Below are 22740 nucleotides of genomic sequence, written 5' to 3'. Positions count from 1 at the left end.
GGATGGGGCAGGTACAAATGCAACAGAAGGTCACATGCGCTCCTCCACTCATGGCAGTACCATGGGGCCATGGGTCCTTGTGCCGAGCCTTCTCCCAGTGGGTCTCTGATGGGATTCCTGCAGCAGCCAAGTAAGACAAATCACTATTAGCAGACCGAGTGCTACAGACAGATCATGAAAATGAATTAACTCCCACCCTTCTCTCATCCATGATGGATTACACTGCCCCTTTGGAGCAATTCGACAGAAGGGGAGAGGGAATCATCCGTCAAATATGAGGAATTTATTGCCATGTGGTTTCCTGTGTTGAAACACAGCCTGAAACTTTCACCAGCACCTCTGATAATGCTACGAGAAGAGGAACGAGCCAGGGCCACATTCAGGTCTGGTGCCAGCACCTTTTTGCTGAATACAGTGGAAATGAGCTCCACCTCTGCTGCCCTACGCCTGGATGAGCAACACTTACAGGGACATGAATCATGGAATCACAGAATCAACCAGGTTGGAAAAGCCCTTTCAGCTCATCCAGTCCAACCGTTGCCAGCACTGCCAAGGCCACCACTAACCCATGACACTGAGGCCTCGTCTCCACGCTGTGTGAACACTTGCAGGGACGGTGACTGCAGCCCTGCCCTGGGCAGCCTGTTCCAATGCCTGAGCACCCTCTGGGCAAGGAATTGTTCCTCAGCTCCATCTAAACCTGCCCTGGGGCAGCTTGAGGCCGTTTCCTCTTGTCCCATCCCTTGTTCCTTGGGAGCAGAGCCCAGCCCCTCCTGGCTCCATCCTCCTGTCAGGCACTTGTAGGGACCATCAGGTCCCCCCTGAGCCTTCTCTTCTCCACACTGAACCCCCCAGGTCCCTCAGCCCTTCCCCATCACACTTGTGCTCCAGGCCCTGCACCAGCTCCGCTGCCCTTCTCTGGCCCTGCTCCAGGCCCTCAATGTCTCACCTGCAGTGATGGGCAGCAAACCCCATTCACTGCACAAGACTTGCTTTAACATTGTGCTTTCTCTCTTCACAAACCCTCAGTGTAATTCCCCATTGGAAGCAGGGCCATCCCTAGCTCCAGGTTTCTATTTCTCAAAGCTTGCTGGAATGAAACTGGAAAGCGGGGTGGAGGACAGGATCACCACTCCCCAGCACCGCTGCAGCTCTGGAGCTGTGCCACTGCTCCCACCCCAGCTTCACCAGCGTGCCCGGCATTCAGGAGCTGGAGTGTGCAGCCTGCTATAGAGAATAAATGTGTTAGCTGATAAAATATGAAACTCCCTTCCTCAACCAACGCACCCACAAAGCTCTAATTTAGCTCTGAGATTCATCACTGAATATTACATCACTTTGGAGCCTTTTTAGGAAGCATCCCAGCATCTTCCCAAATTAATCAGGTAACTTTTGAGCCTTTTAAGGAAGCATTCCCATGTTTTCCCAGATTAATCAGGTAACTGGTTTTTAGCCAGGCAAAGTTTAAAATAAAGAGCCAGATGAGTGTCAGTGAAAAACTCTTGGAGGGAAGAATTTGTTCCATCATACCTGTAAGGAAGCCCTTGCCCTTCATACAATGGTTTGGATTGGAAGGGACCTTAAAGCTCCCCCAACTCCAACCCCTGCCACAGGCAGGGACACCTTCCACTAGAGCAGCTTGCTCCAAGCCCCTGTGTCCAACCTGGCCTTGAACACTGCCAGGGATGGGGCAGCCACAGCTTCTCTGGGCACCCTGTGCCAGCGCCTCAGCACCCTCACAGGGAAGAGCTTCTGCCTAAGAGCTCATCTCAGTCTCCCCTGTTCCAGTCTGACCCCGTTAACCGTTGTCCTATCATTGCAGTCCCTAATGAAGAGTCCCTCTCCAGCATCCTTGCAGCCCTCTTCAGACACTGGAAGCTGCTCTGAGGTCTCCACACAGCTTCTCTTCTCCAGGCTGAACAGCCCCAGTGTTCTGAGCCTGTCTTCATACAGGAGCTGCTCCAGCCCCTGATCATCCTCATGGCCTCCTCCAGACTTGCTCCAACAGCTCCATGTCCTTCTTATGCTGGTGACACCAGAACTGCACACAGTGCTGCAAGTGGGGTCTCACCAGAGCAGAGCAACCACATCCCCAAGCACTTATATTCCTTCCCAGCAAATACCCAAGGACAACTCTCCTCACTAATGCTAAATCACTTGAGGGCTTCCATTGCAGGCAGCCCATATTGCCAGCAAAATCCTAGAGCAGACTTGCACTATCTACCACAGCAGGCTTGACCCCATTTTCATACTGCAGAGCAAAAATATCCCAACAAACCCTCCTAATCCTGCCGGACACAGAGCAAACAGCACTCCAGGACTCCTTCAGTACCACCCGATTAAACACAAACATGCCCCTACAGTAGCTCAATGATTTTAAACATTCACCATCTTTTCATTTCAGATTTAAGCACTTTGCCTGGCAACTGTCTGAAGGGCAAATCATTACAGAACTAGGAGGACAATTCGTTTTCCTTTATTCTGGAAGAGATTATTGGAATAAATAAAATAATCAGCTTAGACAAGAGCACAGTTGACAACTTGTGAAAAACAAAGGACTTCTTTTCATTTTGCTTTCCAAAGGGAAGATGTTCTTGGATGGCGTTTGCAAGGGAAGTGCAGAAGTTCTGGAGTTAAATAACCTTGGGCTGCTAACTCCCAAACAACTCCCTGCACGTCACTTCAGGCTGTCACTTCAGACACTCCCAGAGCCACTTAGTTTTAATATATCTAATATAGAAACTTAGAACACCTCCAGAAAAGATACAAAAGCTGCTTCCCGATCCCATTTTGTACAGAACTACATCCGAAGCAGCCTTAGTCCAAGTGGAAAAGATGTCCTGGGAGTGAGCACAGCCCCAGCACTAGGCACTGACCACAGCAGGTCACTGCCTTTTAGGTTCCCCTTCCCCTCCAAATCTCTGCCCCCCATAAATCCACACTAAGTCCTTTGAGGCTAATGAGTTTATCTGGATTTCAAGCACTGTGGAAGATACTAGAACCAGTTTCAAAACAAGCCAAGAAAGGTTATATGCTAATGCTTGCTGATGAATGCAAAAGAGAGGAGCTGTCTAATCAATGCCAGCCTGTAGCACTTGATGCTCAGCATCATGATTAACATGGTTAAAGGAGCATCAGATACACTATGACTTGCACATAACAGCTACAAATCTGAATTAAGTTAAAGGCAAGGCATTTAACTCCCAAACCCCAAACCTAACTTCTCCCAGAGGGAGAAGTGAACAAGAGGAAAAGGAACCTTTCAGTTTGTATTAGCAAAGAGATGAAGCTGTTATTTACTGAGCAAATCGGGGGGTATCTCTTTCTGAAGGACTCTTCTAATAAGCAGTGTGAGTTATATAAATAGCAGGAAACTGTGGTTCAAGGTTGCTACAGCCTCAAAGAAGAAACAGGGACAATGAACTGATGGAGGCACAGATTCCCGGGAACACTAAGGGCTGTAACAGTACCGAGGAATCAAACTGATGATCTGGAAAATAAGATGAGATTAAGAATGATCAGGTTAGCGCGGGCTCTGGAAGGAGCAAAAGCAGAACACAGACTCCTGGGTTGCAGTGGATTGTTAAGGAGGCTTGGGATGAATATTTTCTGCTGTTCCCATCATGTCCCAGTGATCCATGTCCCCAGACAGGCCAGTCACATAGTGCCCTGCACCCCTCCTGGGGAAGGAGCTCGCTTGTGCATCAAGGAGCCATATCCTTAAATCAGCTCCAAGGCTGGTGCCTGAACCCAGCACTGTTCCCTGTGAGGAACAGAGGGAAATGTGTGACTCGAGATGCTCCCTTTGCTATCTCAAGCAGTGGTTCTGTGGATTCTGGGTGCAGCCACATCACTGCAGCTGGAGACAGTGCCACCAGGAAGAGCTCCCACATGTTCCAGCACTCCTGCCCTTCCCACAGGGAACAGCCATTCCTTGTGTTCCCTTCAGCACCTGTACCCTTCCCACAGGGAATGGCCATTCCTTCTGTTCCCTTCAGCACCTGTACCCTTCCCACAGGGAATGGCCATTCCTTCTGTTCCCTTCAGCACCTGTACCCTTTCCACAGGGAGCAGCCATTCCTTCTCTTTGCTTCTGGAGCTGTAAATCACTGCGGCAGCAAGTAGGTCACGGGGTAGATGATGCTTGAAGAATCACCTGCAGTTCATTTCCTCTTCTTTCCTTCCTCCCCTCCCCTTGTTTTAAGGAGCCACCAAGGCTCCTCACCACCTCCCGTCCTCTCCTCCTCCTCTGCCATGCTCACAGCACCGGCTCCTGCATTCCTGTTCTCTTCCTGCTCTGTTTAATGCCATCTTTCAGCACAGGCAGATGCAGGTCTTTAAAGCAGGATTTCTCTTCCATCTTCCCTTTCTTCACAGACCCTGTTTTTCCAAGCAGAACCTAACACACTGTGTTGCTTCTCTAAAACTCAGAAACCCAAATGTATGTCCTATACACTGATCAATGCAGTATGCCTCATCCACCATAGAAATCCCAGCCTGGTTTGTGTTGGAAGGGACCTTAAAACTCCTCCAGCTCCAACCCCTGCCACAGGCAGGGACACCTTCCACTAGAGCAGCTTGCTCCAAGCCCCTGTGTCCAAGCTGGCCTTGAACACTGCCAGGGATGGGGCAGCCACAGCTTCTCTGGGCACCCTGTGCCAGCACCTCAGCACCCTCACAGGGAAGAGCTTCTTAAATGTCTAATCTCAATCTCCCCTCTCTCAGGTTGAAGCCGTTGTGGAATGCTGTGGAATAATGTGGAATGTGGTTATTCTATTGACTTCACAGCCAGGTTAAAAAATGCAGCTCCTTCCCCTGTGCCTGGAAGTTCACTCAGTAATCCTCAGGGAGATGGGGGGTAGGGAGTCCCCTTTGCTACCTGCTGCTTTCAGGATGCTCCAATGCCTTCCCAGGAGCACAGGAGATGCTGAAAGCCCTTCCTGGCTTCACCCTACAAGCATAGGGAAAGCTCAGAACAACAGGAGGGTACCACAAAAGGGCAAAAGGCAAGGCTGCAGCAGCAAGAAGGCAGTTGAGAGCATTAAGGAAGAAGCTGAGATGCTGCCATGGGCTGGATTTCAAAGTGTCCAGGCAGACAGGAGAGCCAGAGATAAAACCTTTCTTTCAAGAGAGCCTCGTGGAAGCACGAAGGTGGAGGAACACTGTGTGTTACAGAAAACCCTGCTTACAGCAGAATGAGGACTCATCACAGCAAGTAATTACAAGGCTCCTACCGTAATGGCTGGGTTTAAAGTCATTGCCAATTGACTACAGGTTGGCTGAGGCAGTTAGAAGGGAGAGAAGCAAAGACACCAGGCTTTGAAGCAGTCATCATTTGATCGGTAAAGCCTGGGACTTTGATGCAGTGTATTCCCCAGCACAGTGACTTTCTCCTCCCTGTGGCTGCCAGGCCTGCAGAAGGGTTCTTTAGATGCACCTGCAAGATTCAGTTCCAGTTTGTTCTTTCTGTTTTGAACACAGTCCTTGGCTGCTGCAGTACCAGAGGTGAGCAAGTCCCAAAAGCAGGTTTCAGTTCCTCCCCTGAACAAAGTTGCACTGATGGAGAAAGAGACAGAACTGGCCATACATCTAAATGTAAATGTAAATCTAAATCTGAATCTAAATGTAAAGACTGGAGCCTGCAAATTCAGGCAGTGAATCCTCCTGGAAAGTCCAAGTCACCCACCTCCACCAAGGCACACAAGTCCCCAGCGCTGCATTCCCCACATGCACCGCAGTCCACACAGCCCCATCCACACGGAGAGATGAGTTTGACACCCAAGGTCACGGTTTTGGGTGGGATCCACCTCTGCTCTCCCCAGATGACTCCAGCCACAGCACTGGCTGCTTCCTCCACCACTGATCCCCCTGTTCTCTGCAGAAAACAGCTCCCAGCAGCCGCAGTCAAGCTCTGTGCCCTTGGCTGCTGGGGCTCACAGCAGAGCCTGCACCCACACCGGTGAGCTGTGAGCTGCCCAAGCAGAGGAACCAACATAGAATCCCAGCCTGGTTTGTGTTGAAGGGACATTAAAGCTCATCCAGTTCCAACCCCTGCCACTGGCAGGGACCCCTTCTACTAGAGCAGCTTGCTTCAAGCCCCTGTGTCCAACCTGGCCTTGAACATTGCCAGGGATGGGGCATTCACCAGGGACATGCAGAGCTGTCCCAGAGCTGTCATTCACAGAGCCCATGAGCACATCCACAGACCTTAAACCAAACAGAAATGAAATCTGGTTGTAGTTACTTTTTCCTCTCAGACTCCTCAATTCCAGGCTTGCTGGAGAGGAGCTGGATGCTCCAATCTGGAGGACACCAAAGGCATGGCAAGACCAGAGCGTGGTGCTCCATGCTAAGGGCTCTCCTCAGCCACTGAAAATAGCTCATTCACCCCATTTTACTCTAAAATAAGAAGAGGAGGAGGGCTTTACTCTCTAGCTTTGAGACAAAAGGCAGGACACTAAAGAACCAGAGTCACCTCTGTCCTTTCATTGAGCCTCTCCCCATTTTCTAGTGCCAGAGATGCCTGTCCTGGTATTGGAGACCAAAGGAAAAAGTTTAAAGCTGATCCAAATCTATTGTAGAGATGAACTTGATTCCCTTTCCCAGTGAGGTTGCTGGGAAAGACTGAGATGACATCCCCAAGCTTCCGGAAGTCGCACACTGCAAAAGTTATCAACAGTGATGCCCTGCCCTATGGGACCTGGGGACAAGCCCCTTTTCCAGCACATGGACCAGGTCTGGGGCCTCTGGGTCCTGCACTGCTAAAGCAGCTCCCCACCTACTTCAGGTTCAAGATGTATTTGTGCTACATCTTGATCAAGTATTTTAAGACCCAACTTTCTTGCTTTCACCTTTGCTTTTCTGAGAACTATTTCCCAACCCTTCAACCAAATGCAACCAGAATGTGATCGCTCTCCTCCAAACTGACCCCCCCTTGTCATGGTGACTGATACATCACTGGTGTAAGATAAAAATATGACACAGAAAACACTCCTCCACCACTGAGAAGCTGAATCCCGACAGCCACGGTCCTCCAAGAGACAAGTCTTTGTTCCCACGATTTCCAAAACAGCATCCTGAAAACAACATCCCTCTCTGCACGGATTCATATTGCTGTATCTCTATCATTTTCCTTACACCCATCAAAACGAATATGTAATTAACCCACCCTCAATAGAAATTACAATGATTCTGAAACAGCAAGAAACAATCTCTGCATTTGGTAGCTAATTATTCCCCCTACGCACCCAGCCACCAATGTTCCCTAAACCCATCCAGGGAATAGACAAGCTGTGCCAGCCAGAGCTTCTGGAAAGGAGGGGAAAAGGAGGGACTAAGCGAAAACCCTCAACATTGGGGTGGTAAAACTGTCTTCCAATGCTCAGTACCTTGAGCTCAGCTAAGTCTATAGCACTGCCCTTCAGCAGTCACCCACCAGCAGCAGCACCCCATCACACGTGAGCTGACAGACACCATGGGATGGGTCCAGTGGGAGCCACTGACGTGCAAAATGATGGAGTTATTGTTCCCTTCTTCGCACCACTCCAAGGAAACATGGAGCCACTTCCCAATACATGCTACTGGATATAAATTTAACACCAGGACCGCTGTCACAGCCATGCAACACAGGAATTTTCAGCAGCGCAGGCAGAGCTGCACTATTATTCCTATTCCCTGCTCGAAGGAGGAAGGGTGTGCCCTTCTTCCACTGGGACACAGTCCTGGAGACCTGCTAGGAGCGATCTCCAACAGCTCCAGCTCGAGAGGAGCGATTCATTCCACTTAGGTACATACCACTCACACCATGCCCTCCCCACTCCCCACCCCCCCCCCAGCCAGGCAAGGTCTGCTGATGGTTCACCTCCATTTCCTCCTCATCCCATAGGATTAGCTGGATGTTTCTAAGAGGGAAGGACGCAGGCTGTGGTTAGCGAGCACTGCCTCTCCCAGCCCAAGCTCGGCACTGGCTGAGCAGCTGGAGACAAAGCAAAGCACCGTGTACTCTTGCTCCATGTCCTGGCAGCCCCAGGTTGGCTCTCTACCACTCTAAGTACATGGAAGCTCATCCAAAGCACCAAGCAGGTGGTAAATCACCTCCTCCTTCACCCACACCTTCAGAGGCAAGTAGATAAAATGCTGTTCAGTCCCTTGGAAGGAACAGAGGTTTTTCCTTCCTCCAGGATGCACCCACAAAGCAGGGACTGGGAAGGAAGGAGCTCGGGTTCACCTTGACGCAATCCGTGCGCCTGCAACACTTACCTCGCTGGCTTTTCCTCTCCTCAACACGTGAGAAGCGATGGTCCTTTCAAGCAAAGCCAAAACATCTCAACGATTATTCTCCTTCCCACATCTGACACAGGTTTGCAGCTCCTCAGGCATGGGGAGGAGGGGGAGCAAAATCAAAACAAGGCACTATTATTCTGTAGGCAATCCAAGCTAATCCCTTCACATTTTCTTCCCAACAAAAGCATCGAGAGATCAAGTCCCAGTGGGTTTTGATCACAACTAAACAGGACTAAGGTGTTCTCAGCCCCTTGCTGCCAACAGAGCTCAACGTGCAGCAGGCCTCACCTCGTACAAGCATTTCACTCAACACGAAGCCACCCTGGTGCTCTACCCCAGCTCTAGAAAGTCAGCCCGAGCCCCAGTCTGGCCTTGCACGGAAATAGGATTACTTTGGCCTGGAGGAAAAGAAAAAAGAAACCACAACATGAAGGTCACCCATAAAATCATTACACAGCTCCCTCTACCCCAGCGCTTCCGAGAAAACAAAACCTGTATCAAAGCCTCAACCTGCAAGGAGAAACACAAAAAGATAGGTACATTAATCCCATATACCTCCGTCAATTTTTTTCCTCGTGTCTTTAGAGCAGTTGTTTACTGCAGCCAACTGCAGAGAAATTACAGTAGCTTAACTCTCCAACTCCCTCTAAAGGATTAATCTTCCAGTGAGCATGCTCACGCGAGATCTTTCTGCAGCAGTTGCATCCATTTCATGAAATGAAGGGCTGCTGCAGACACGAGGAAATGCCATTTCAGGACGAGAGGCAAAGTGAAAGAGCCCCCCAAAACCAGGGCTCAGCCCTTCCTAGAGCTCCAGAAAGGCTCTTTGCCCAAGCCTCCACCTCCAACGAGGTTTCAAGGTTTCACGTTCATGTGCCCTTTCAGGAAGAGGGGGGGTCAGTGGCTTCCCTGCGACACACGTTTGAAATGGCTGAGCTTGGCTTTCCTCGCCAGGCTGGTGGACACTTCACCCACCGGCCCTGGAGGCACAAAGAGCAGCTTCTCGCTGGCAGATTGTTCTTTTGTGTCACTCGTTGGCTCCTCTTTGCTTTAAAGGAAAAACCAGGAAGATCATTTGGGGTGCAGGGGGGGAGGGGAGGGAAAACATTCCAATGAAGAGGAATAGCTTTAAAAACCTAGCTCCCAACTCAGTACCACAGGAGGTAACAGATCCAGGGACACGTTTAACTCCACGGATTAAGGACCCATGCAAATGAGGATTTGCTGTAGACAACAGATCCAGCGTCTGAACAAGGCTGTTCAAGTAATCGTGTCCATTCCCTGCAGGACCACTGCAGTTAAACTGCTCTGTTGGGGGGATTTCTCCCTCACCCCAAAACCAGGGTGAAAGCAAAGCTCCAAAATGAAGCACTAAATATTTATACTTTCCAATCAGATTCTTCCATTTCCCTCTTCCCACATTCCCAGGGTTCTGCCTTCCCCTTCCCATTTATCTATTTTATGTCCTGGTGCTTAATTGCTCTTTGTAGCTGATGGAGACCCGAGCTCCCCCTCCCCCACGAAAGGCTCTTGTTTCAAGTCTGAAGCCCTGCTTGAGCCCAGGACTCTTGGAGACCAGACTGCAGCCCCGGAGCGAGCACTGGGAACACTGGAGCAGGCTCCAGCCCAAGGGCTGAGATCGCTCCTCGCATCCAGGCACCAGGGCTCACCCCGGCCATCACAAACACCTGAACGTCTCTTCTTTAAACACACCAAGTCTTGAACACCTTTGATGCCAGGAAGCTCCCCCTTTTTTTGGTGAATCCACAAAAAAAGGCAACGTGCCATGAGAGTGTTAACTAAGGGCTATGTCTGCTCTTGAAAACGAACGCTCACCATAGCGACAGGCTCCGTAAGGAGTGATAAAGCCTATGGTGACACTGGATATTTTGTTCTGTTGTCACCTAAATAGAATCACCCACAGAAAGGAAATCTCTGTAACCATGCATTAAAATAGACGCTTTGTTTTATTTATAAAGCATCCAAACTGGTTGGTTTGGATGTGTCACAGCACAGGCTGTTCATCCACCCCTCCCTGCTCTATCCTTTGGGACCTAATGAATGATGCCTGCAGTCATCCTCCCCTCGCCTCCCACTGATCTCAGGTGGTGCTGAGGCTGCTCCAAGCCCTGGGTGGAAGGTTTGGAGCCAGGGTGGGATCTGTCCTGCAAAGGAAAAGCCCAGGCTTTAGAGCATGTGAAAAACCCTTGACGCAGGAAGATCATGTCCTGCACTTCCTCCTCCGTTGCAGGATTACACCTAAACATGAAGTTGGGATCGCAGATATGGAGTTATCCTGACCTGTCATTCCCAATTTGGACACCAGTCATACTCCCGGAGAGCTTCGCCTTTGAAGATTGACTGCTATTGATTCTTCTTCAAGCAAACAGCCCAAGCTGGCAATCAGTCAATAATAAGCAATTACTCGACAGCCTCTTATCTGCAGATGCCAGCCCAGACAGCTCGATGCCGAGAGGCGGCAGGTCAATAAATCAAAGCTGCTCTCCAATTTGAAAATATCATCATTTAACAACTCCCCAGCCTTCAACCTGCCTGAGCAAGCAGCCAGGACACAGGGAGATTCCTGCAGAGCTGGGTGGTGGGGTACTGCTGTTTTACTGAGCAGGAGATGGTGTGTGATGGGGTGAGATCCACCTCCGACACTCCTCATTTGTCATCAGGAGGATGAAAATTGCAGCAGGAGGAGGAGGATGGGAGAGGAGGAAGCAAAGCCCTCCTCCTTCAAACAGGTACTTTTAGGGAAGAAGCAGAACAGCCTTCCCTAAATGACCTCCATTCCTGGCTCGCTTGGACCCACTTTGCTGTTCACAGAGACCCTCAGAATAGCCAACGGAAGCCTGTTTAACTGCACCGTGACAGCCAACTGATGACACCTTTCTGCTGTCCCTGCTGTGACCTATATACTCTGGGTATACAGTTAATCATCTCATCCCCAAAAAGGCACTGCTTTGCTTTTTCATGGACTCAATATGATCCAAGTAGATGAGCCAAAGGCTCCTCCTGCACATTTCACTGCGACCCAGAGGTGATGCTGTGAAATCCAGTGCAACAGAGAGAAAAATCAGGCTCTGCTGAAGGCTTGTGTAGGCATTTTATGCTCCCAGTGCAGACTCCCATTAAAGACTCATTTGTACAAGAAGAGCTAAGAATTGCCTGTATCATTTGCAGGAGAACACTCAGCTGGAATGCAGCCTTCTGTCTAGTGCTGGAACACTGGAACTAGACACTGACACAGGGTGCCCAGAGAAGCTGTGGCTGCCCCATCCCTGGCAGTGCTCAAGGCCAGGTTGGACACAGGGGCTTGGAGCAAGCTGCTCTAGTGGAAGGTGTCCCTGCCCGCGGCAGGGGGTTGGGACTGGATGAGCTTTAAGGTCCCTTCCAACACAAACCATTCTGTGTTTCTACTGCAGAACCTGAAACTCTCGTACCTTCACTGTTTATCCATGGGTTCTCACAAAAGTCATGGGAACAGCCTAAAAGTACCAACAGAACAGATAGTGCTGCACAAATCATTCTGCCTCTGCTGCTAGAGGAGGAAGAAGACCTATAGGATGCTGCATCCTCCATGTCAGGCATTAACCATGGGCACAGAAGGGCACAAGCTCCTCAAGCACAGGAAGTCCAAGACCCTTGGAGACCATGAAGCTTTCTCTCATGCTGCAGAAGCATCCCAGGTTCATGGAGCTTGGGGCAGCTCCACCACCATACACAGCGTAGATGCCACCCCATCGAGGCAGGCTGCCAGAGGTTTAAACAACCCCATATAGATAAGAGAAGGCGGCAGCATGACTTGGGAATGTACTACCAGCAGCTCACAAAGAAGAGAGCACAGACTTCTTGCTTCATTGAACATGACCACTGGTCCCAGGAAGGAATGTATTTGTATAATGATGACCAAACCCCACAGACTGAGCCTCTCCAGTCACACCAGCTTGAAAAGAAAACAGATTTTGAGCCCAGTATCTACACAAAAGGGGAGACCCACTGGAAGCAGGATCAGCCCCAGGCCTGGAACCCACTCTTCACACTCCATGTGCCACAAAATGCAGGTGCCTGAGGACATGTCTTACATGTCCTCAGTCTTCAACACCTGAGTTCTGGAAGGGAAGGTGAGGTGAATTACTTCGACTGTACTTGCCTGCTGGGTCAGACTTCTTGTGGAGGAGCTTACTGAGGCTTTCACCTCTAGCTACACACAGTGCACTTTGTTCTTCCTTTCACCAGAGGCTGGGACAGCAGGAAGCTGTGGGAATGTAAGCCCAAAATCTGAAAAGGATTTCTCTTCTTCTTACCCACAGAGCATCTACAGGTGGCTTTTACACTGTCTGGAGCATCGTGGTGAAGTGTGGAAGGAAACCCACGTCAGCACATCACATTGTATCATTGTCACCTTTACAGAAAAGCCACAAAATGCCAACCCAGCTGACAGGATCCCACAAACCACACTGCAGAGCAACAGCAGGTTCATGGGTCTTGCAGCCTCTCAGTTATTTTCACACATACCTGCATTTTTGGGGGTATAAAATTCCCTTTTCTCCCCCTTCTAAACATGTAGATGAGCAGGGCCAGGAGCAGGTCAGTGGATCCATGCTGTAAGGACAGGCTGGTGGTAGCACAGCTCTGAAGAGGAGCCTGCAAAGCAGCTGGAGTTGCTGAGCACTGAACTAGTTATTTCCCCACAAAGGAGAGCAACCATGCTGTCTGCAGTGGCCTGGCTTCAGTGGATACAGAGCCTCAGCCTAACCTGCCTTGTCATACTCCACAAAAGCAAAACAGTAAGGAAAATAAGCCACATTACACACCATCAATGTGGCAGTAACGTAAGATTATCTCTCATCTTCTATGATGAAAACAATGCCAGTTGCAAGACTATGAGATATCACAACCTGCTGTTCACCCTTCCCATCTCAAGCTGTGACCATATCTTACAAATGCTGGTGAGGATCTGTGGTACTAGATTTCCTTCTTTTAAACCATCACGTTAGCACCAGAATCCTGCTGCTTTGGGTCTTCAAAGTGTTACTAAAGCAAGAAAGGCTAGAAACCAGAGCACAGACCAAAAGGGCTCCACAGCCCCACCAAGGATGTTATCACGGAGGTAGCAAGGACGTAAAAGGGGACCGAGAAACCTCCCTTAGAGCAGGCAGCTGCTATCTCCAACACTTCTGGTGGGTAGAGTGATAATTTAGCAAGCCCATCATCTTGGTAAGAAACCGCAACAGCTCAGCCCCATGTCTGCTTCTTATCAGGAGCTCCACAACTGACCAAGGCATTGTTCCTCTTTATGATCCATTCTGTCATGCCCAGCACGAACATGCCACTGCAGTCCAAGACCTCACAGCTCACTGTGGTGCAGAGAGGCAGGAATTAGGGACATACTTCTGTAAAGGCAAAGGAAATCCCTGCTTGCATATCTGGCAGGCTGCGGGTGCAGAAGGTGATGTGGTCAGAGTACCTCTCACTGGAGAATCCAATTTAGGGTAAATTCCACCACTCCATTGGGCAGGGTAGACAAAATGGGATCTCACTGCATCTTTCAGGGCTTATTAGACTGGCCCATATGGCTGCAATGAATACGGATGCTCTAGAAAGCAATCCTCAAGGCAGACTGATTCTGGGACTTCTAGCATGGAGACACAACTCCAGAGATGTGTGCAGTGCCCTAATTGTAAATACTACACACTGGAGTACAGGGAGGACAGGAAACAGCAGGCAACCCGCTGTCAAAATCAGCCCATGGTGGTTGTGTTTGCTGCATCATGCTGTCTGCAGCACCAGTTCTGATACAGGAGAACTTCAGAAGAGTTCAGAAGATCCCCACACTTCACGTACACAGGGATCTGGTTTGCCCTACACTGGCTGCAAGGATGTGACCGACTCCGATTTGCCTCTCGAGGTAACCAAGGGCTGTTTGAGGGGGTCCTATCTTCATTTAGCAAAACCTGTCCCTCTGCACCAAGGCTTCCTATCACCTACCCCAGGGGCTTTCAACATTTGCCTGCCATTTACTTCCAGGAGGCTCCGAGGGGTAGCTAAGAAAGGCAAACCACTTGCAATAGTCCTATTGCTATAGACATTTACATCCTGCTGGCATGGGATTAAGAACCACTCAGACAAAGGCAGCAGCAGCAGCAGAGAGGAAGTCCTGGAGGCGTCTGGCTTGAAGTACGAAAGCCAAAAAAAATTGAGTAACCTTGTTTTTCAAAGCTTAAGCCAATGGTTTAGTGAAGCTGATAAAGACAAAATTGCTCATGGGGGCTGATGACAGTGAGCATGACAGCTCGCAAAGGGAAGACCAGCTGCAAGGATGAAGGCTCAAAGGTGAACCGGCCTCTCCTCTGGCTTGTAACACATATACAGGTTACCAACCAAGCACAAAGAGGGTGATTATTTATCCATCCTCTGAATTCAAATTCAAAGGTGAAGATACACGAACTAGTGAGGATCACAGCACCGAGTACCTGCCCTGCCCAGAAACCAGAGGCCCGAGCCCAATGCTCCCAAATGCACAGTGAGGATCCGGACCTCAGGAAAATGGAAGGGGTTTGCAGCAACTTCATCCAAAGGCCCTGACAGCCCACGACTGTGACAGTGACCTTCCACCACAGCCAGGTATGGAGGCCCAGATGCCTCCCAGCGTGCCTGCCCACAGCTCTGGAAGTCATTCCCTCCTCTGTTGCGCTCAACCACACACCTTTCACCCAGCAGGCAAAGCAAAGGAGGGTGGGATGTGGTCCAGCCTCACACTGCCTGGATCTACGCTCCAGCTTTTTGTTTCTGTGTTCCCAAAATAGCTTGTTCCCTGTTAAAAAGAAAACCCCAAACACAGAGAAATGCAAACACATGGAATGAGAGACACTGGAATAGTAGAATGTAAAAAATAAGTGAATTAGTTCAAGGACCTGAGAAAGTTGGGGCTGTTCAGCTTGGAGAAGAGAAGCTGCATGGAGATCTCAGAGCAGCTTCCAGTGTCTAAAGGGGGCTACAAGGAGAGGGACTCTTCATCAGGGACTGTAGTGACAGACAGGGGGTGATGGGTTCAATCTGAAGGGAAGATTCAGGTTAGATGTAAGGCAGAAGTTCTTCCCTGTGAGGGTGCTGAGGCACTGGCACAGGGTGCCCAGAGAAGCTGTGGCTGCCCCATCCCTGGCAGTGTTCAAGGCCAGGTTGGACACAGGGCTTGGAGCAAGCTGCTCTAGTGGAAGGTGTCCCTGCCCATGGCAGGGGTTAGAGCTGGAGGAGCTTTAACGTCCCTTCCAACACAAACCAGGCTGGGATTCTACAATTCTATGACCTGACTACTGGTCCAACCACAATTTTAGCATCTTTTAAGCTACACCTGACAGAGGCACCCTTTAGAGCATGACAGTTCTGTTGTGACGATTCAAAGCCTGTTCCAAGTTATACCAACACAAACGTGCTCCTATCAACATGGCTTGGGTCAACACCCTTACGTGATGTGCAGCGCAGCCACATTTATGCCAGCTTATACCAACACAGCTAAACCCTGTCTGCACAGGAATTAGCTACACCAGTAAAAAAGTGCTAACTGCCTGTTAGTGTTTGTAGAAGTTCAGTCTGTGTATGCTAAAAGATGTATGTAAATGAGCTCTCTCAATGCAAAATTAACAGTATTTAATATTATTAATATAATTAATAGCTTTCAACATGCATAGGAACTGCCACGATCATCCCGTCAATGGTTATTTCTACAAATCAAATGGCTCGCGGCCAAAAACCTGCAACTACTGGTTAAAACACACCACCGTCATCTTTCTGGCTTCTCTGCTCTGCTCAGGCGGGCTGTGAGGAACAGATCTCAGTGGGAGCCCTTAGCTGAGAGGTCTTCATGCCACAGAAGCAGCTTGCTCCACTCAACAGGGCTTATTTTGCCAGCAAAACTGCACCCACACTCAACCATTAGAAGAGACCTGCACAGCCTTACCAAGAGACATTCCCAGATGGAGGCATCTACCTGCACATCCAGGGCTTAGACGTGCAACCCTATACCCAAGGCACAGCAGCATCTGAGCCACTATGTCACTGCCAAGCAGCTCCCCCTGTAACACTGAATGCTATGGTGTAGTAATACTTATTACTCAAATGTGTGTTTGCAAGATTAAAACCTACCTGTCTAACCACGCTGTGTAACTACAGCAGAACACCCCACAGCACACAGCTGAGCTCCTCTTCTGCCTGATCTGGACCTGCAATGTCCCATTACAAGAGGCACCACAGGCTCATTCCTACATCGAGTTCATAGAATCCAAGATTTGGTTGCTCCAAGCCCCGTCCAACACTGCCAGGGATGGGGCAGCCACAGCTTCTCTGGGCACCCTGTGCCAGCGCCTCAGCACTCTCACATGAAAGAGCTTCTGTCTAAGAGGTCATCTCAGTCTCCCCTGTGGGAGGTTAAAGCCATTGCCCTTGTCCTGTCCTTTGTCCAAAGCCCCTCTCCAGGTCTCTTGTCAGCCCCTTCAGCTATTGGAAGGCTGCTCTAAGGTCTCCCCAAGGCAACCAAATGGGCAGGTGACTGTATTCCTAGAAATTCATTTGCAGAGGTGGCCTATGCCTAACAGCCCCTGGCCAACAACACTGAAAGAGCAACCTGTTGAGACACATGTGGCTGAAAGCCTACAGAACAGGTCATGTCATGTGGCAGAGGCAGAAAACCCTTTCATCCCGTCTCTGCTGCTCTGGTGCTGTAACACACAAGGATATCTACAGTTAACAGAAGCCATGGCCTACGCTGGCCAACCCTACCCAAAGCTCTGATAATGCAGTGCAAAACAGTTTGGGTTGATTTTCCTTCCACCCAATTTAACTTCTAGCACTCAGTCTAACACACTCCTTCCCACTCTCATGCCCAGAGCCAAGCAAAGCACATCTGCTGGAGCAAGGTTCCATTAGGAACCTGACTGACAGCAGCCCATGAGCACGTGGATCCTACCCAGGCTGAGCAAGAGACTGTAACCACATGGGTTTGTCACGCACAGAGGAAAAAGCATTGTGAATTCAGGCCAAAATATTAAGGGCTTGGTCTCATTCAAAACCATAAAGCAGCTGAACAAAACAGCAGAGCAGAGCTTCCCCCAGTGTGTTTGCCCAGTAAGGCACAGCCACACCATGGCTGGGAGGAACCTGACCCAGAGATGGGCTCTCAGGGTGACAAAGGTGATGCTGCAGGATGCTCGTAGAGGGCTCTGAGTTCCTTTTAGTCCCTTCCCTATTCTCCTCCACTCACTTGCACCCTGAAGCTAGGCCTGACCCTCCAGCTCCAACAGCTCTGCTCTTGCACAGCCACGCAACCAAAAAAGACAAGTTCATCAAAGAGAGACCTTCCTACCCAGTGTTTTGCTCTAGAGAAGTCAGTGGCAGGTTGTCAAAGTGGATTTGTTTATTCAAAAATGGATTTTTCCCAGCAAGGAGCACAGAATGTCTGTACAATAGACACCATATTGTAGTTTTCTCATGACCGCATAGACTGGGACAGGACACGTTCACCTCATCTAAAAATAGAGAAAGAGAACACATGAAATATTACAGATCACACTTCCAAAGTCCAGCGCTGCTATCAGCAGTCCAAAGAAGGGGTGCTGGACACTGGGAGTCAAACTTTGATCACATATAGCTCACGTGTTACAAAGTGATTCTAGAAGTTTTTGATTTCTCTTCATCAGGCCCAAACACGATCTCAAGGAATGAAGCCAGAACCCAGAGCACATGAAACAGTGAACATCAGGACTTGTGTAACTTGCCATCTCTTACCAATGAAGGTAAGCTGCACATTTAAAAACCAACATCCTGCATGTCTACACTTCCAGCTAAAGGCTTCTAGCACCCAGTTAAGCCTTAGAACTTCGTAAAGATAATCCCTCTGTTTTACGGATGGGAAAAGCATCCCAAGCTTACCCCAAGGAGGGGTAATCCTATGATGTCCAGCACACCAGGGACTGAGGGGTATGTTGGGATGAAGAGCCACCTCGCAGGCCTCACTTGATCCCAGTGAATTCATTGGACTACCAAACACCCCAATCCCAATCAGATCCAACACAACAGCTTCAGAGATGAGAGCAGCCACATGGGCACAGGCAGCACATGGCTGCTCCTGGCAGTGGGGCCACTGCCTCAGCAGACAAAGCACTGATGGCTGTGCCAGCGCAATTACCAGAGCTCCCATTCACTGGCATTTGACATGACTACAGAGTGTTTTGGGCACAGCAGCTCTTCAGCAGGGACGCATTCTAAGCCTCATCATCAGGCTCCACCAACCAGTCCTTGAACTTCTCCTGTTTAAACTGTTGCCTGCCCCACACCCGTGGGGCTGGATCAGGTCCCAACACTCTAATGGAACACTCTACTTCAGTCTATGCAATCTTCTGTCTTGAGGAAGGTCAGTGCTGCAAACTCCTTGCACTTAAGTCCTATTATCTGTCCGCATTAATTCTGCCTTCAGGGCATTTACAGGGCCTCAGCTCTCTGCTCGTAGAGCTCCACATTCACCAGCCCCAAAGCCAGATGTCTGCTAAGTAAGAGGAAAAAGAAAACAAAACCCAGAGGTTTACCTTACTTCAACTGCACAGTCAGTTTTTCCAGCACTCTCATCCTGCACAAGGCCCAACACCTACTTCAGAAACTCTGGGAAACAAGCAGGTTCTGCTCTGTGCTTGCAAAGCACCATCTATACTTACAGGGCAATAAAAATTAGCTTAATTAATAATACATCAGCAAGAAAATGGTAATGAGCGCCCAGCAGGGAAAAGGGCTGTTGTCTAATCTCCTTGTGTGGACTCCTTGCTTTGGCAGCAATCAGCAACTGCATCAGCATTACCATCCCAGTGCAAGCTCAGATATCTGACTCACCAGGGAGCCAGGCAGGAGCCAGGCGCTTCCCAACGTCCACATTTCTCTTTCGAAGCTGTTGCATCAGGAGTGGCTCTTGGCAGCTCCAAACCAACTTCCACTTGTGGAGTTTTTGACATTTAAAGAAGAATTCAGAATATCCCTGGGCATCCAATGTATAAATCATAGAATCCCAGCCTGGTTTGTGTTGGAAGGGACCTTAAAGCTCATCCAGTTCCAACCCCCTGCCAACCTTCCACTAGAGCAGCTTGCTCCAAGCCCCTGTGTCCAACCTGGCCTTGAACACTGCCAGGGATGGGGCAGCCACAGCTTCTCTGGGCACCCTGTGCCAGCGCCTCAGCACCCTCACAGGGAAGAGCTTCTGCCTAAGAGCTCATCTCAGTCTCCCCTCTGGCAGGTTAAAGCCATTCCCCTTGGCCTGTCCCTACAGGCCCTTGTCCCAAGCCCCTCTCCAGCTTTCCTGCAGCCCCTTTAGGCACTGGAGCTGCTCTCAGGTCTCCCCTTCAGGAGCCTTCTCTTCTCCAGGCTGACCCAGCCCAGCTCTCTCAGCCTGGCTTCCAGAGCAGAGCTGCTCCAGCCCCTCTGATCACAAATACACACAGACAACACAGCCTCCTGCAAGCAGCTCTTTGGTGATGTCTGCAAATTACACCAACAGAGCCTGCATCAGCATTAAGCTACTGACACAACTATGCTGCTGGGCCACAATCACGCTGTGAGGGATCCAAATCAACCCTCCCTAGCCCTAGGAGCTGGCCAGGAACATCCAAGCCCTTTGTGTCCTGCCACCATCACTGAGCAGAGGCACCACAGGGTGTGCTGCTTGTCTGCGCTAGGTGCATTTCAGGGCACAGGATGTAAAACCCCTCTCCCAGCTGTTTTCCCTCCCAGCTGCAGTTGCAGGAGGCTGTGTTGGCAGAAGCCAGCACCCCAGGAGCTGGAGCCTGGGGCTCACTGCTGCCAGGGCCGCTCTGCACTGGAGCCCATCCACGCTGGCGCCCAGCCGCGGCGCGTGTTCATCAGGGCCTTGTGCCGCATGGGGAGGTGGTTTCCTGCAGCCAATGGAGGAGCCGCTCCTGCCTTTCATCGCGAGCGTGGCTGGAAACAAAGGCCCCGGGAAGAAAGGCTCCTTGGCTGCTACAGCTTCCCAGTGCTCGCCAAGCCTCAGAGCTGACAAATCACCCTCGTTCCTCCTCACCTCCTCCTCCACAGCCTCTGGGATCACACCAAGACCTGTATTTAAGCCCCCATGGTGGCTGGGGGCGAGGAGGATCTTTAGGTCGTGTGTCATCTCTGACGGCAGCCTCGAGCCACAACTCCAGGACAAACAGCAGCAACAGCAATGTAACGCGCGATGTGTCACCATGTAAAGCACCCGCATCTACATCTGAAGCCACAGGTAACATTTTAGTCTACAAAACACAGGGGCAGAGGGTAAATTATGGCTATAAAAGAGCCTCCATGAGGATAGTCTAGAGGTGTGGATTTGAAAAGGCCTCAAACCAATCTGTTTTTAATAAAAGCCATAACTGGCTAACACTAACGTCCTATCAACATCGAGCTCCATGGTAAAAAGCATCAAACTCAAGAAATTCAACTCATTAGAAACCCAAGAATGTAACTATCACCAGCACAAAGGGTACTTTCAATAGGGAAGGAGACTATAAAACAAACAAAGAAATCCCCCAGTGCGGGAGCTGGGCACAGAGCACACTGTGTGTGACAGGCCTAATTACAAAACGAAGATGGGAAATACAACTTGCAGTGAGAGGAAAACCAAGTGGAAATCACCAAGGCAGAATGCGACCCCCGGCTGGCCGTGTCGAAGGCTGCGAGCTGGCGGCTGCATTAACCTCTCCCCATGCACATCCTCACAAGGCAAGCAGAGGCATCTTCACAAACGTGCTCAGCAGCAGTGTGCTTGCTCCCTGGTCCTGGGGATGTTGGTTAAAAGCCAGCATGGCTCTTCCCCACGGGATCTGGCACCACAGCAAGAATAAATATTACCTCAAATAGCACATCTCATCCAAAGGCCATCTTTAAAGGAACATCCGTTGTTGCTCCTCAACGTGTGGTATGAAAGATTAAATATTCCAGATGTCATCCCCAGGTCCTATAGGACATCTGCTTATAAACAGTCATCTTTGCATATTAAAGAGGCATTAAAGCACCAGTGTGAAACAATGCATCCCAGCAATAGTAAGAAACACCCTTCCTAAGCCAAAGAACAAAAGGATTCCTAATGAATGGAATTTGCCAATCCTTAACATTTACCACACAAGAGTTGACAAAAGCTATTACAAACATATTTGCAACTAAAAACCCCTCATGTCTTAGTTACCAGTTCAGCAGTGGTGTTTTGCAAAGCCCTCTGGGTGTTGATTTCATCTATCAAATACTAGCAATGCTCCTCAATTAATAAATTAGTTCATAGAATCCCAGCCTGGTTTGTGTTGGAAGGGTCCTTAAAGCTCACTCAACTCCAACCCCTGCCACAGGCAGGGACACCTTCTACTATGCCAAGTTTCTGTTTAGATTCATTCTTTATGTTCCTGTAATCTGGAGGCTTATGTTCAAACTCACAGGCCGACAGGGTACTAGATGAAAGCAAACAAATCAGCTCATAGCCTGCATGTTAATGCTTTCATCTCCCAAATACAGATACTCTCTTCTTCCCACTGATAAAACCACATCTGACAAGGTGTAAATTTGCCACCTACCCCCTTGGACAGATGAAATGCATCACAAGTTCATTTCTCAGGTCCCAGAAACACAAGTGACTTAAACACCCATCTAGTGCAGGTCCTGATGACCTCCAGGCTGGAGGTGCTACCCTCGCCAGTATTTGAGCACTATCTCACAGCCTGCTGCCAGCCCCCAGCACCTTCCTGTGGGTCCCTTCCCTGTGTCTGAAGCAAAACTCACAGGGAATGAACTTCAGTCAAGGGCAGCATAAAACCATGCCTTGGGTAACCATGCCCCAGGAACTGAGATAATCTAGAGGATAAACTAAAATAAGAAATCCATATGCCTTTGCTGTCCAGTCACACCTGGGCTGAGCTACTGCAGCATCAAAACCTTTGGTCAAAGGCCTTCAAGTATTTGCATTCATGAGACACCAACCAACATCACATTTCAGTAAGCACCTCCTGGTTCTGTGACAGATGTACTTTCAATTCCCAAATCAACAGCAGGGTGAAGCATGTAATTTGGAAACCCAGTAATCCTTCCTACATCATATCCACGTGCATGATTTTGGAGAGAAGCTGACTGTAAGTTCTGAACAGGCTGGGCTGGCAGAATGAAATATCCCCAATGACCACCGAAGTTAGGTAAAACATTTGGGTCATTTGCCTTCTGGCTTTGAGCCTTTAGGAGAAATTACCTATTAAAGCTTGCTCTGACACTGTAAGGAGTAGAAATGCGTGACTGGAGAGGAAGAAGGTAGCTGAGACTCAAGAATCCAGGAGCTCAGGCTTGAAAAGGAAAAGAAGATGGGGAAAACAAAGGATTTCATTGCACTCGGTATTCAGAAGCATCAGCAGGTCACAGGGTTCCTCTGTGCTAGTTAAC

General features: G+C 49.6%; 1 protein-coding gene across 3 annotated transcripts in view; it reads right to left on the bottom strand.

Annotated features, from left to right (window-relative positions):
• EHMT1 (euchromatic histone lysine methyltransferase 1) overlaps window positions 1-22740 on the bottom strand; it is a 115022-nt gene that overhangs the window by 85342 nt on the left and 6940 nt on the right. The window contains exons 1-2 of one of the 3 annotated variants that reach the window (XM_061479741.1): window positions 8839-8928; window positions 8572-8681 (exon numbers count right to left, since the gene is read on the bottom strand). The exons of 1 other annotated variant lie outside the window; for it this stretch is intronic. The gene's annotated coding sequence lies outside the window, so the exon portion shown is untranslated. Of the gene's footprint in view, window positions 1-8571; window positions 8682-8838; window positions 8929-22740 lie in introns of those variants that run through there. One more of the 3 variants, XM_061479742.1, reaches the window with a different exon arrangement.

Source organism: Pezoporus flaviventris, unplaced genomic scaffold, assembly GCF_033815535.1.
Source record: "Pezoporus flaviventris isolate CSIRO_AGI_PZ_B2104156 unplaced genomic scaffold, CSIRO_AGI_Pfla_v1 ptg000154l, whole genome shotgun sequence".
NCBI lineage: Eukaryota > Metazoa > Chordata > Aves > Psittaciformes > Psittacidae > Pezoporus > Pezoporus flaviventris.
Note: the sequence above shows the minus strand (reverse complement) of the source record. Positions and strands in the feature narration are given on the sequence as shown.